We start from the raw sequence: 12,344 nt of genomic DNA, 5'->3' as shown, positions 1-12,344 counted from the left end.
AAAACAAAACAAAAATTAAAAAAAACAGGACTAGAAAACAATTTTTTGGACATATCTAAAAAAGGGGACAAGAACAATAGTCATTTGTTCTCCCCATGGGGGACAGGAATGAAGAGGGAGGAGGGAAGGGGGAGTTGATTTCTTCTGTTCACAATAGAATGGTTACAGGGGATTCTTCAGAGTTTTTCAGGCAAGGGACCCAAATGTAGTGCCCAGACTGGTCCTCAATGATTTGTTTGGTTTTATTATAAATCTCTTCCAGTGAGTCACCCTGTACAATGGCTGTGAAGTATTCTCCAAACTCCTGCTCCAGATTCATGGCTTTGTCATAGATCTTATTTGCTTGTTCACACATCTGCCGTCAGTTCATTTCCATAAGCGCTCCAATGGACTTGGGCTTGATGAAAATGGCAATGGGATAAATTTGTGACTGCTGCAGCCTCTTGATAGCATTGCCAGAAACATCTAAGATGCAGTGCTTGCCCCTCTCCCCAACTCCCTTCACTGACTAGATGCTGGTCCCATAGAGATTATCGTTGAATTGGCCTGCCTCAATGAACTTGTCCTGAATATCCTTCTCCATCTGTTCTCGGGAGACCACAAAGTGGTAGTCTTGCCCAACCACTTCATCATCACGCCGAGGCCAGGTAGTATGTTGTACACAAAATCCAAATTTATGTGGGAACTCCGAAATCAGGTCATCGTTGACTCTGTCCTTCATTGGGCCCAGGATGACAGGCCTTGCATAGTGAATTTCTTGCTGTGTCACTGGCTCATATGACAAAATAGCATCCTCCTGTCCTTTGGAACTGCTTTCACTGTCACTGGTGTTGGACGTCACTCCCTGTTCCTGTACGCTGCTCTCCTATACCATGTTTTCTTTGCTCTTGTAAAATGAAAACTTTTGAGAGAGGCAGAAACTCTTTTTACGTTTTGTGGTGTTTTTTTTTTTTTGACATCTTTATTGGAGTATAATTGCTTTACAATGGTATGTTAATTTCTGCTGTATAACAAAGTGAATCAGCTATACATATACATATGTTCCCATATCCCCTTCCTCTTGTGTCTTCCTCCCACCCTCCTCATCCCACCCCTCTAGGTGGTCACAAAGCACTGAGCTGACCTCCCTGTGCTATGCGGCTGCTTCCCACTAGCTATCTATTTTACATTTGGTAGTGTATATATGTCCATGCCACTCTCTCACTTCTTCCCAGCTTACCCTTCCCCCTCACTGTGTTCTCAAGTCCATTTTCTACATCTGCATCTTTATTCCTGTCCTGCCCCTAGGTTCTTCAGAACCATTTTTTTTTTTTTAGATTCCATATATGTGTGTTAGCATATGGTATTTGTTTTTCTCTTTCTGACTTACTTCACTCTGTAAGACAGTCTCTAGGTCCATTCACTCACTATAAATAACTCAATTTCGTTTCTTTTTATGGCTGAGTAATATTCCATTGTATATATGTGCCACATCTTCTTTATCCATTCATCTGTCAATGGACACTTAGGTTGTTTCCATTTCCTGGCTATTGTAAATAGTGTTGCAATGAACATTGTGGTACATGACTCTATTTGAATTATGATTTTCTCAGGGTATATGCCCAGGAGTGGGATTGCTGGGTCGTATGGTAGTTCTATTTTTAGTTTTTTAAAGAACCTCCACACTGTTCTCCATAGTGGCTGATGGACCTGTTAGACACAATCATCCCCGTCCTGGCATGAAACTTCACGGTTTTCATTCGAGCCCTTTCTTTCTTTTCCACCCTCTTCTTACTGGGGATTACACTGATTTGCTCACTTTCTCCGTGTGGGGTCACCAGTCTCACTTGCCACCACTCATCATCAGAGGCGTTAATGACAGTAGAATGTCACCAAAGGAGAAGCTGAGGTCTTGGCTCGGCAGGCAGCGGTCCTGAGTCTGGTCATAATCAAACAAGGCCCTGACATACAAGGACCTCTTCTCACTCGTTTGCAGGGACCGACCCAGACCCAGAGCTCATGCTGCTGTTCATCATTTGCTCTTGCAAGTCATGTATCTTAGATTCAAAGCGACTGTATTCTGGCGCTGGGTGGGAGTCCAGGTCTAGTGCTGAGAAAGTGTCAGCTCAGGCTGGCCCCTTTGTCTCTCGCAGAAGACCAGGGACCCAAAGTGGGGCATGTGGGGGGAGGGGAGGAGGCAGGGGAGGGGGATGGGAGGAGGGGAAGGGAGGAGGAGGAGATGCCTGAGGCACACGAGGTGGGGCGTGGGGGAAGGAGCGGCGCCCGCCACCCTCCGCCTCTCTCCCCATTCTTATACTGCTTCCTGACCACTTTTTTTTAGTCCCATTTGCTGTTCCCTCCAGCTCCCCTTTCATGACTTACCATTAAGTGAATTGCAGTTACAAAAACAGAATATGTATTATGACCCATTTATGATATATTTGTATATATAGATATTTAGAGTATGAAAGTACGAGTTGTGTCTGTGTAAGCTAGGTCTAAAAATATATATATATATATACCAAAATGCTAGTAGGCAATGGAGATATTCTGGGTCAATTTCACATTAATCATTTCTATAGTTTTTTAATGCTTTTGCAATTATCATGTATAAATTTTAAAATTGGAGAGTCAATTAAAAATTCACCAATAATATTTACGTGCTGTTTAATTATACTTGTATGTTAATTATTCCCTCAAGCCCAAATTTTTTCCCCTGAATTACAGATCAGGGTGACCATAGTCACACTCAACTCACTCCCCCATCTTTCTTCTGTGCCTCAACAGTACCCAAATCATACTTTTCTCTAGGTAGTACTTTGCTGCAGCTACGTCTTTATTTTATTCTTTTTTTAAAATTTTATTTTATTTATTTTTTTACACAGCAGGTTCTTATTAGTTATCATTTTATACATATTAGTGTATATATGTCAATCCCAGTCTCCCAATTCATCACACCAGCCTCACCCCCACACCCACTATTTTCCCCCCTTGGTGTCCATATATTTGTTCTCTACATCTGTGTCTCTATTTCTGCCCTACAAACCAGTTAATCTGTATCATTTTTCTAGTTCCACATCTATGCATTAATATACAATATTTGTTTTTCTTTCTGACTTACTTCACTCTGTATGACAGTCTCTAGATTCATCCACATCTCTACAAATGACCCAATTTCGTTCTTTTTTATGGCTGAGCAATATTCCATTGAATATATGTACCACAACTTCTTTATCTATTTGTCTGTCGATGGGCATTTAGGTTGTTTCCATGACCTGGCTATTGTAAATAGTGCTGCAATGAACATTAGGGTGCATGTGTCTTTTTGAATTATGGTGTTCTCTGTGTATATGCCCAGTAGTGGGATTGCTGGGTCATATGGTAATTCTATTTTTGTTTTTTAAGGAAACTCCATACTGTTCTCCATAGTGGCTGTATCAATTTACATTCCCACCAACAGTGCAAGAGGGTTCTCTTTTCTCTACACCTTCTCCAGCATTTGTTGTTTGTAGATTTCCTGATGATGCCCATTCTAACTGGTGTGAGGTGATACCTCATTGTAGTTTTGATCTGCATTTCTCTAATAATTAGTGATGTTGAGCAGCATTTCATGTGCTTCTTGGCCATCTGTATGTCTTCTTTGGAGAAATGTCTATTTAGGTCTTCTTCCCATTTTTTGATTGGGTTGTTTGTTTTTTTTAATATTGAGCTGCATGAGTTGTTTATATATTTTGGAGATTAGTGCTTTGTTCATTGATTCGTTAGCAAATATTTTCTCCCATTCTGAGGGTTGGTTTTTCATCTTGTTTGTAGTTTCCTTTGCTGTGCAAAAGCTTTTAAGTTTCATTAGGTTCCATTTGTTTATTTTTGTTTTTATTTCCATTACCCCAGAAGGTGGATCAAAAAAGATCTTGCTATGATTTATATCAAAGAGTGTTCTTCCTATGTTTTCCTCTAAGAGTTTTATAGTCTCCAGTCTTACATTTAGGTCTCTAATTTTGAGTTTATTTTTGTGTATGGTGTTAGGGAGTGTTCTAATTTCATTCTTTTACATGTAGCTCTCCAGTTTTCCCAGCACCACTTATTGAAGAGACTGTCTTTTCTCCATTGTATATTCTTGCCTCCTTTATCAAAAATAAAATGACCATAGGTGTGTGGGTTAATCTCTGGGCTTTCTAGTCTGTTCCACTGATCTATATTTCTGTTTTTGTGCCAGTACCATACTGTCTTGATTATTGTGGCTTTGTAGTATAGTCTGAAGTCAGGGAGTCTGATTCCTCTAGCTCCGTTTTTTTTCCCTTAAGACTGCTTTGGTTATTCGGGGTCTTTTTTGTCTACATACAAATTTTAAGATTTTTTGTTCTACTTCTGTAAAAAATGCCATTGGTAATTTGATAGGGATTGCATTGAATCTGTAAATTGCTTTATAGTCATTTTCACAATGTTGATTCTTCCAATCCAAGAACATGGTATATCTCTCCATCGGTTTGTATCATCTTTAATTATTTTCATCAGTGTCTTATAGGTTTCTGCATACAGGTCTTTTGTCTCCCTAGGTAGGTTTATTCCTAGGTATTTTATTCTTTTTGTTGCAATGGTAAATGGGAGTGTTTCCTTAATTTCTCTTTCAGAATTTTCATCCTTAGTGTATAGGAATGCAAGAGATTTCTGTGCATTAATTTTGTATCCTGCAACTTTACCAAATTCATTGATTAGCTCTAGTAGTTTTCTGGTGGCATCTTTAGGATTATCTATGTATAGTATCATTTCATCTGCAAACAGTGACAGTTTTACTTCTTTTCCAATTTGTATTCCTTTTATTTCTTTTTCTTCTCTGATTGCCGTGGCTAGGACTTCCAGAACTATGTTGAATAATAGTGGTGAGAGTGGACATCCTTGTCTCGTTCCTGATCTTACAGGAAATGCTTTCAGTTTTTCACCATTGAGAATGATGTTTGCTGTGGGTTTGTTGTATATGGACTTTATTATGTTGAGGTAGGTTCCCCCTACGCCCACTTTCTGGAGAGTTTTTATCATAAATGGTTGTTGAATTTTGTCAAAAGCTTTTTCTGCATCTATTGAGATGATCATATGGTTTTTCTTCTTCAATTTGTTAATATGGTGTATCACATTGATTGATTTGTGTATATTGAAGAATCCTTGCATCCCTGGGATAACTCCCACTTGATCATGGTGTATGATCCTTTTAATGTGTTGTTTTATTCTGTTTGCTAGTATTTTGTTGAGGATTTTTGCATCTATATTCATCAGTGATATTGGTCTGTAATTTTTTTTTAGTATCTTTGTCTGGTTTTGGTATCAGGATGATCGTAGCCTCATAGAATGAGTTTGGGAGTGTTCCTTCCTCTGCAATTTTTTGGAAGAGTTTGAGAAGGACAGGTGTTAGCTCTTCTCTAAATGTTTGATAGAATTCACCTGTGAAGCCATCTGGTCCTGGACTTTTGTTTGCTGGAAGATTTTTAATCACAGTTTCAATTTCATTACTTGTGATTGGTCTATTCATATTGTGTATTTCCTCCTGGTTCAGTTTTGGAAGGTTATACCTTTCTAAGAATTTGTCCATTTCTCCCAGGTTGTCCAATTTTTTGGCTAAAGTTGTGTGTAGTAATCTCTTAGGATGCTTTGTATTTCTGTGGTGTCTGCTGTAACTTCTCTGTTTTCATTTCTAATTTTATTGATTTGAGTTCTCTCCCTCTTTTCCTTGATGACTCTGGCTAATGGTTTATCAATTTTGTTTATCTTGTCAAAGAACCAGTTTTAGTTTTATTGATTTTTGCTATTGTTTTCTTTGTTTCTATTTCATTTATTTCTGCTCTGATCTTTATGATTTCTTTCGTTGTACTAACTTTGTGTTTTGTTTGTTCTTCTTTCTCTAGTTCCTTTAGTTTAAGTTTAGATTGTTTATTTGAGATTTTTCTTTTTTCTTGAGGTAGGCTTTTATTGCTATAAACTTCCCTCTTAGAACAGCTTTTGCTGCATCCCATAGGTTTTGCATTGTCGTATTTTCGTTGTTAATTGTCTCTAGGTATTTTTTGATTTCCTCTTTGATTTCTTCAGTGATCTCTTGGTTATTTAGTAACGTATTGTTTAGCCTCCATGTGTTTGTGCTTTTTACGGTTTTTCCCTGTAATTGATTTCTAATCTCATAGCGTTGTGGTCAGAAAAGATGCTTGATATGACTTCAATTTTCTTAAATTTACTGAGGCTTGATTTGTGTCCCAAGATGTGATCTATCCTGGAGAATGTTCCTTGTGCACTTGAGAAGAAAGTGTAATCTGCTGTTTTTAGATGGAATGTCCTATAAATATCAATTAAATCTATCTGGTCTATTGTGCCATTTAAAGCTTCTGTTTCCTTATTAATTTTCTGTTTGGATGATCTGTCCATTGTGTGTGTAAGTGAGGTGTTACAGTACCCCACTATTATTGTATTACTGTCGATTTCCTCTTTTATAGCTGTTAGCAGTTGCCTTATGTATTGAGGTGCTCCTATGTTGGGTGCATATATATTTATAATTGTTATATCTTCTTCTTGGATTGATCCCTTGATCATTATGTAGTGTCCTTCCTTGTCTCTTGTAACATTCTTTATTTTAAAGTCTATTTTATCTGATATGAGTATTGCTACTCCAGCTTTCTTTTGATTTCTATTTGCATGGAATATCTTTTTCCATCCCCTCACTTTCAGTCTGTATGTGTCCCTAGGTGTGAAGTGGGTCTCTTGTAAACAGCATATATATGGGTCCTGTTTTTGTATCCATTCAGCGAGCCTGTGTCTTTTGGTTGGAGCATTTAATCCATTCACGTTTAAGGTAATTATCGATATGTACGTTCCTATTACCATTTTCTTAATTGTTATGGGGATTTTTGTAGGTCCTTTTCGTCTCTTGTGTTTCCCACTTAGAGAAGTTCCTTTAGCATTTGTTGTAGAGCTGGTTTGGTGGTGCTGAAATCTCTTAGCTTTTGCTTGTCTGTAAAGCTTTTGATTTCTCTGTTGAATCTGAATGATATCCTTGCCGGGAAGAGTAATCTTGATTGTAGCTTCTTCACTTTCATCACTTTAAATATATCATGCCACTCCCTTCTGGCTTGTAGAGTTTCTGCTGAGAAATCAGCTGTTAACCTTATGGGAGTTCCCTTGTATGTTATTTGTCATTTTTCCCTTGTTGCTTTCAATAATTTTTCTTTGTCTTTAATTTTTGTCAATTTGATTACTATGTGTCTCGATGTGTTTCTCCTTGGGTTTATCCTGCCTGGGACTCTCTGCACTTCCTGGGCTTGGGTGGCTATTTCCCTTCCCATAGGGAAGTTTTTGACTATAATCTCTTCAAATATTTTCTCGGGTCATTTCTCTCTGTCTTCTCCTTCTGGGACCCCTATAATGCAAATGTTGTTGTGTTTAATGTTGTCCCAGAGGTCTCTTAGGCTGTCTTCATTTCTTTTCATTCTTTTTTCTTTATTCAGTTCTGTGGCAGAGAATTCTACCATTCTGTCTTCCAGGTCACTTATCCGTTCTTCTGCCTCAGTTATTCTGCTACTGATTAATTCTAGTGTAGTTTTCATTTCAGTTATTGTATTGTTCATCTCTGTTCGTTTGTTCTTTAACTCTTCTAGGTGTTTGTTCTTTAATTCTTTTAGGTCTTTGTTAAACATTTCTTGCATCTTCTCGATATTTGCCTCCATTCTTTTTCCAATGTTCCGTACCATCTTCACTAGCATTATTCTGAATTCTTTTTCTGGAACGTTGCCTATCTCCATTTATTTGTTTTTCTGGGGTTTTATCTTGTTCCTTCATCTGATACATAGTCCTCTGCCTTTCATCTTGTCTATCTTTCTGTGAATGTGGTTTTTGTTCCACAGGCTGCAGGACTGTAGTTATTCTTGCTTCTGCTTTCTGCCCTCTGGTGGATGAGGCTATCTAAGAGGTTTGTGCAAGTTTCCTGATGGGAGGGACCTGTGGTGGGTAGAGCTGGGTGTTGCTCTGGTGGGCAGAGCTCAGTAAAACTTTAATCTGCTTGTCTTCAGATGGGTAGGGCTGGGTTCCATCCCTGTTGGTTGTTTGGCCTGAGGTGACCCAACACTGGAGACAACCTGGCTCTTTGGTGGGGCTAATGGAGGACTCTGGGAGGGCTCACACCAAGGTGTCCTTTCCAGAACTTCTGCTGCCAGTGTCCTTGCCCTCATGGTGAGACACAGCCCCCCCCACCTCTGCAGGAGACCCTCCAACACTAGCAGGCAGGTCTGGTTCAGTGTCCTATGGGGTCACTGCTCCTTCCCCTGGGTCCTGAAGCACACACTACTTTGTGTGTGTCCTCCAAGAGTGGAGTCTCTGTTTCCTCCAGTCCTGTTGAAGTCCTGCAATCAAATCCCACTAGGCTTCAAAGTCTGATTCTCTGGGAATTCCTCCTCCCGTTGCCAGACCTGCAGGTTGGGAAGCCTGACATGGGGCTCAGAACCTTCACTCCAGTGGGTGGACTTCTGTGGTATAATTGTTCTCCAGTTTTTGAGTCACCCACCCAGCAGTTATGGGATTTGATTTTATTGTGATTGAGCCCCTCCTACCATCTCATTTTGGCTTCTCCTTTGTCTTTGGATGTGGAGTATTTTTTTGGTGAGTTCCAGTGTCTTCCTGTTGATGGTTGTTCAGCAGTTAGTTGTGATTATGGTGCTCTCGCAAGAGGGAGTGATCACACATCCTTCTACTCCACCATCTTGAACCAATTTCCTATATCTTTACATATTTGTAATTCCCAGACTGGAAAGCTCCATGCATTATCTTGTTTCTTTTCCTAGGGCCTATCATAGTGCTTTGTAAATAGAATATAGTCACTGAGTTGATTGACTGAATAAACTAAAAGCATTATTCTTTATTTTGCATGGTTTAGGGAATTATTGAATTTTTTTTTTTTTTAGTTAATGAGTGACATGTTCAGATTTGTAATTTAAGGTTAATCTGGAAGTATATGAAAAGTGAAATGGAGGTAGAGCATTTAAAAGAGAGGAGGCAAGTATAAGGAATCACAGATACTCTAGCCACCAATGAGAGAACCTTCGTGATGAAGTGGTACCTCCAAGGAATAAGAGAAAATATGCCCCACGTTCCTTATACATTATAGCTTTTAAACATGTACATCATTTGGTATGATGACGGAGGTTGTCTAATTATTCTAAAATAAATCTTTGCTGCCACCTTGTGGAACAAAATTTATACTTTATAATAATGTTTAAGCTTTGCAAGACTTATTGAACCTGAAATTACCCATAGTTAGTCTTTAAAAATAATAATAAATTTCAACTTGGTTTTTTTAAAAGTTACTTTGTCTTTTAAAAAATAATAAATTTCAACTTAACCTTTAACATTTAAAAGTATTCCTTCTTCTGCCTTCATGCAAACTGACTTTTCAATTTACATGGACTTTTTAATCTATATCTTTTCTGGAGTCTAATTTTGTTTTGTTTATTGTAATATAAATATCTCTAAATTAATTTCTATATTTAAATTTGTTCAATTTTGCTCCAAATTCTACAAGCTAAAGAAAAATATCAGCTACAAATTAATTATGAATTTACCACCTTTTAGCTCCTTTCTACAGAGTACATATGAGTTCATTCATTCAAGTTATTTAATAGATATATACTGAGTGCCAGCCATAAAAAGGAACAAAATTGGGTCATTTGTAGAGACGTGGATGAATCTAGAGACTGTCATACAGAGTGAAGTAAGTCAGAAAAAGAAAAACAAATATCGTATATTAACGCATACATGTGGAACCTAGAAAAATGGTACACATGAACTGGTTTGCAGGGCAGAAATTGAGACACAGATGTAGAGAACAAACGTATGGACACCAAGGGGGGAAAGCAGCTGGGGGGTGGTGGTGGTGGTGTGATGAACTGGGAGATTGGGATTGACATGTATACACTGATGTGTATAAAATGGATAACTAATAAGAACCTGTTGTATAAAAAAATAAATAAAACAAAATTCAAAAAAAAAGAAAAAAAATATATATACTGAGTGCATATCTTGTGTCCATCATTGTTCTAAGCATTCAGGATATGGTAGTGGATAAACAGACAAAAAGCTCTGCTTTCAAATATTTTACATTTTAGTTAGATATATAAAGTGGATTTGTTTGTCTTGATATTCTTTGAAAACATCTTTGTTATACACTATAACAAACTGCATAGAAGTTTTTAATTTTGAAGCAAGGAAGATATAAAAGAAACTATCTCTAAAATGGGCTTTCTTCTTGGAAAAAAATGTAGTCTAGAATACTCCAATATTAGGACCATGCATATAAAATTTTGGAACTTAGAAACTGTAAGTCTTTGTGATTATTTCTGTATTTATAAGATGATATAAAAGCGGGCTACAAATAAATGACTCAGCAACAAATTTTAAAATTTTGATTAGTTTATTCAAATCTGAGCAAGATAAGTCACTTAGTGCTCACATGCATCATCTAAAGTGTCAAAGTTTAACGAAAATTGAAATTGTTTAGAAAGGCTTGCATTTTAGATGATGTAATGTAAAAATGTAATTTGATGGAAATGCCAGCAATTATTGCACAAGGAAATCATTCTTCCTAATTGACAACATCTTCAAATTTACAGCCTGTAAAATTGTCTTTTCTTTTTCTATTAATAGAGCATGTAGTCCATAAAATTCTGAGATATGATGAATTTCATTTTTTGAAGGTTTAATTAAAAAAAAAAAGATATTCAGTGAGAATGCACACATTTCAACATATTTCAATTTGTTTCAGCATGGGTCCTCTCCAAAAGCAGAGCTGGAGACAAAAGCTTATTAACAGACAGTCTATTTTAGGAAGTCACCCCAAAGAGGAGGAGTGGGAAACTGCAAAGAGAAGGAGAGAAAGAAAATTGAATCCTAGGATATCTTATTGAGCAGTATGATTATTGCGGTAAATAGTTGGGCTCAATCCCTCTAAGAAGCCTCGAAGGATACACTGCAGAATTGTCCACTTGAGACACAGACTCAGGCACACTTACCCACTAGTCCCCATCCAACACTTGGTCAGGGCTGCACCATTAGATGTTTATTCCTACCACTTGCAGGTTTGGTAAGCATCAGAAGGGATGACTGGATTCTCTTGGACATTTTATAATACATACTGGCACCAGAGAAATCTGGGAATAGAGAACGAAAAGTATGTGATTCATTTGAAAGGAGACATTAGGTTACATCCACAATGAGTAGAGTAAAATGATGGGCCAAGAAATGTGAGGTGGGGCACGAAACGTGTACGAGTCTCACCTCTCATTTCATGATGCTGTTGAAACTAATAAGGACACCCTCTTAGGTGGGAATTTAAAAAGTAAAAACAAATAAGTAAGAATTTATTATAAGAAAAAGTACCTTCCAATTTTGATATGAGAATTTAATAAATTATTTCCATCAGGATTACAGCCTATATGGAAATTCAAATATGGATAACACTATGAAAATTTGTATTCTTCAAAAAGCTCACACATGCTAAAGAGTATAAACATAAACCTATGTTTTTTAATATACAAAATTATCATTTCTAGTTTCCCTGATTATTTATATTTTATTTCCTCCTTTGTTTTGTAGGGATAAATATCAATGTATTCTTATTTGTAATCTTTGTTTTTTTAAACTGCAACTTTCAAAGGACTTCAAAAGCTAAAGGGTTTCTGGTAATCCAAATTTATAAAATGTTTCTGTTAAAGATGTTCAGCTTATTTTGGAAAAAACTAACCAAATTTTGGAAGAATCACTTACAAAATATGCAACACTATTGTAGCGGATTTATACTGGTTTACAAAGTAGTGAAATAAATTCAGGACATTTCTAAAAATGTGACTGACGCAGGGAAGCAAAAAGAAAAACAGGTACTGCTATGATTAGGTCTTTTTTCTTTTCTTTTCTTTTTGATTCAACATAGGCTTCACCACAAAAAAGAATTCAGTTGTTATTCCATGTAAAAATATTTGTAAATTCTGACAATCAGATTTCTAATGTAATTCGTACACCGTCACAGCTTAAGTAAATAAAATTGTACATGCACCGTAACTAAGCCCAAGAACACTTCTGCTTCATAAATTTCTTAATCTGATAAGAACAGTTTGTGCCATGATGTTGTGCTCCAAAAAAATTGGTATTCATATTGTTACCACCTAATTTTTTGTATAGAATGTGTATGTTATAATATTTAAAAGCTATGTTACCACTGCAAATTTCAAATACTTAAATATCTAGTCCTCAGATTCTTGTGATATGTGATATGAAAATAGATATATAACCACAACTTTAGGCTATTTAGTAAAATAGCAGAATGATAAGACTACATAATTTAT

The 12,344-nt window shown here is 36.9% G+C and overlaps 1 long non-coding RNA gene and 1 pseudogene across 4 annotated transcripts in view; both read right to left on the bottom strand.

Annotated features, from left to right (window-relative positions):
- LOC309605128 overlaps positions 1 to 12,344 on the bottom strand; it is a 304,606-nt gene that overhangs the window by 288,741 nt on the left and 3,521 nt on the right. For 2 of the 3 annotated variants that reach the window (XR_014231237.1, XR_014231238.1), the window contains exon 3: positions 11,016 to 11,153. This is a non-coding gene — a long non-coding RNA (uncharacterized lncRNA). Of the gene's footprint in view, positions 1 to 2,169; positions 10,861 to 11,015; positions 11,154 to 12,344 lie in introns of those variants that run through there. The other variant, XR_014231239.1, reaches the window with a different exon arrangement.
- Positions 7 to 2,149, bottom strand: LOC309605135 (disks large homolog 3-like; annotated as a pseudogene). The gene is made up of 2 exons: positions 1,666 to 2,149; positions 7 to 938 (listed from the first exon to the last, which is right to left on the bottom strand). The product of its transcript is annotated as a disks large homolog 3-like (transcript).

This window comes from Balaenoptera borealis (assembly GCF_965194805.1).
Source record: "Balaenoptera borealis genome assembly, chromosome: 11".
NCBI lineage: Eukaryota > Metazoa > Chordata > Mammalia > Artiodactyla > Balaenopteridae > Balaenoptera > Balaenoptera borealis.
Note: the sequence above shows the minus strand (reverse complement) of the source record. Positions and strands in the feature narration are given on the sequence as shown.